This window comes from Lycium ferocissimum, chromosome 4, assembly GCF_029784015.1.
Source record: "Lycium ferocissimum isolate CSIRO_LF1 chromosome 4, AGI_CSIRO_Lferr_CH_V1, whole genome shotgun sequence".
Classification (NCBI taxonomy): Eukaryota; Viridiplantae; Streptophyta; class Magnoliopsida; order Solanales; family Solanaceae; genus Lycium; species Lycium ferocissimum.
In genome coordinates this window covers 65,684,837-65,688,102 of record NC_081345.1, presented here as the reverse complement: position 1 = coordinate 65,688,102, position 3,266 = coordinate 65,684,837, and the positions used below count along the sequence as shown (strand labels likewise).

Here is a 3,266-nt window from a genome sequence, read left to right as displayed (position 1 = left end):
ATAATTTTCATCGTATTAGTGAAGATTTGACAAGACCCGGATCCCGTAAACCCGAGATGGTGAGAAGAAGGTGGCTTCTAGGGTTTCTTCAAGGTTGTGAAGTTTAGGGTGTTGAAGTTGAAGTGATTCTTGGGATTCTTGACCCCTCAAGGTATGTGAATGATTTCTACCTTTATATTTAAGTTGGTTGTCAAGAGTTTTAGTGATGTTAAGTGAAGAGAAGGTAATTGTGAAAGTGTTAAGTTGATGAAGGGCAATGTAGTGATACAGGGTTATTTTAAGAGATCATTGGAAACGGGTTTACGTATATTTTAATATATATGTGTTGTCATTGTTGATGTAAGTATTGTAGTTGATGTGGGATCGAATGAGAAATTGGAGAGTTGTAAGCTTACAAAGGAAATTATTGTCTATGATTCATTGAGCTTTATATGTAATTGAGGATGGTTAGTAAGCGAGGTAAATAGCCTAATTAAGCCCTATGTTATCTTAATTGTAGACTTGCAAGTTCGAGAGGTAGAAGTTGGACGATTGAGTATACTTCCAGGTATGTTAAGGTCATCCTTTTCTTCTTTGGCATGATCCTATGATATGATCTAACAAGCGACTAAGCGAGCTTCCATATTACTCTACTCTTACAAGCATTAGACGCACTTTAGTCTTTGATGTTCATGTATCCCATTTATGAGTTATCCTTCTATTCATGAGTCTAGTCTTATGTAGCCCGTTCTGTTCATACAGTTTATTCATGCATTACATTCATTATATATTTATGTATATTGACCCGTGACCAGAAGGCGTTATATACGCGAATATTATATATATGTAAAGTATGAGGAGAGATATAGGCGTTATATACGCATTACTACTATGATGATGATATTGATTATGGCCACAGAGGAGCCAATATGATATGACGATATGCCATAGAGGCTTACAGGCGTTATATACGCACTCATATAGATTTACGACCATCATTGATAGGTATTGTTACGCCCTATTTTGAACGGCTCCAAGTATAAAAAAAGAATATATAAAAGAGTATAAAGAGAATGTACCTCATAAGTATAAAAATATATCTGTTAGTACAAAGGGTACATATATATGTTAGTGTAAAGAAAGTATAACTATATTAAGAATATATAAAAAAAAAAATGTAAGACTATGTAAAAATAAATATATCAAGGATATAAAGAATGTGCATCTATGTAATGTGCGTCTATGTATATTAAAAGAATGTATGTATATTAAACATATAAGAACATATTTAAGTGTAAAAGAGTGTACGTCGAACCTAAAATGTATAAAGAATTGTATAACTAGGTATATTAATGCATAAAGAATGTAAAAATAATTTACGAATATTCATTGGTGTAAAGATTTTATATAACGAAATTATTCAGAAAAGTGAAGTTTATTTGACTTGTTTCTACATTTAGTTAAAAAGAGTGTTTGTTTAATGAATATCCTATCAAAAGAATAAGGAACAAAATAATTGTAAAAAGTATTAGTAAAAAATAAGTATAAGGAATTGTGAATAAAAAATGAGTGAAAATGTGTAATGCCTCTAAAGAATAAAAGATTTGTAAATGGACGACTTAATATTTGCCTAGCGTCAAAATGTGGATTTAACTTAATTAAAGTATGTATTAGTGTGCACAAAACAATATAAAATGTAAGTTGTATTAAGAGTGTATAAAGAATATAAAATAAAGGATGGACTAGTATTTTTGCCTAAACGTCAAAAGTGTGAATTTATTTAACAAAGTATTTATACCAAGTCAATTTAATCTAGTTATGAAAGTATTGACGGCCTAAGTCTTGCCTAAAGCGAATGACAATTTTAAGTTTAACAAACAAGGCGACAAGTAAATAAATATATCAACCCGTCATTCCAAAAATAAAGTTTCCACTATACTATGAGTTTATGTTTTGTACAGTTATAAAAAAAAATGCGGAAAGTAAATACAAACAGTGATTCGATGAAGTCTTCGGGTTCCTTCCGAGTGTCGTCTTCGGGATGTATCTCCGGGTACCTGTATAAACACTTAGTAAAAATGTTAGTAAGAGAATAAATAACTATTGAATGAATTAATGAAATAATGAATAAACTTAAAAATAAAAAACTCGTCTTTTGTACATGGGAGGCCTTGGAAATCGACGGAAATTTCTTCATCGGCCATTTGGGTTTAGTATTCGCCCAAATGAATTTAACTAAATGCGATAAAAAAAGGTAACAGTACCATTGATAGCCAAAAGTATTTTTTCGGGTACAAAGCCAACATTTATTTAGTAACAGAAAAGTAAAATCAGTCTGAATACCGATAGTAACTGCGGGCAGTAGCCAAAGGAAGCAAGTTTCGCCTGCGAAGACGAAGCTAAGCTCATCGCTGGAAAATAAAATAAGTGCAAAACCAGTCCCAAAACGAAAAGAGACAGTAGCAAACACCAATCATTTAAATGCTGGCCGGAGATCTCAAACAGTCACCGAAAAATTCAACTCCGGCCAGATCTAAAACGGGACAAAATGGATTGGCTATAAACGCAAAAAATAGTCCAACAGTAGCACAACAAACCAACAATAACAAACATTAGCAGAACCAAAAATATACTACAAAATATAACTAAGTAAAAAAAAAAATTCAACAAAGCTGCAGAAGCAATGGGTCATCAGCGAGCACGGTATGCCGGAGACGATGCTCCGGCAGTGTCAAAATTAGCACAGGGACGTCGGAGAATGGTGGTGGAGCTCGGAATGGGGAAGGGGCTGTTTGGTTCGTGGTGTGAGGAAGAAGAAGTGGACTGGTGGTTGCTCACTGATGGTTGCTGGCGGTGGAGTTGGTGGCGTTGTTGGTTGCTCCGGCGACGTGAGTTCGCCGGAGAGGATGGCGGAGAGGTGGCGGTTTTGTAGGGCGAGGAAGAGGAAGTTGTGGGGCAGTGGGGGTTCACGGCTGGTGGTGGAGAGGGGTGTGACGGAGGGAGTAGAGGCTGTGATGTGGCGGTTCGTGGGGGCAGCCGACCCGACGGTGGCAAACAAATGAAACCGAGAGGGAGAAGATGGAGACGAAGTGGTGGAGGTGTGGAGGCTTGTCGGCGTGTGGGGGTGGTTTGGTGCGTCGCCGGAGCTCCGAGCTCCGGTGTGGTGGCGACGGTGGTGGTTTTTTGTGAAGAGGGAGAAGGGAAGAGAAATAATGTAGTATTAGGTTTAGAAGAGGCAAAAATCTGAAAATGTATGTGTTGTGTGTGTAAATGAAGATAAAAGATGA

The 3,266-nt window shown here is 36.4% G+C and overlaps 1 long non-coding RNA gene across 1 annotated transcript; it reads right to left on the bottom strand.

Moving 5' to 3' along the window:
• Positions 1-1,870: 1,870 nt before the first annotated feature.
• LOC132054927 (uncharacterized) lies at positions 1,871-2,942 on the bottom strand. The gene is made up of 2 exons (XR_009414414.1): positions 2,141-2,942; positions 1,871-2,036 (listed from the first exon to the last, which is right to left on the bottom strand). It is a non-coding gene; the product is annotated as an uncharacterized LOC132054927 (long non-coding RNA).
• Between the last annotated feature and the right edge of the window lie 324 nt (positions 2,943-3,266).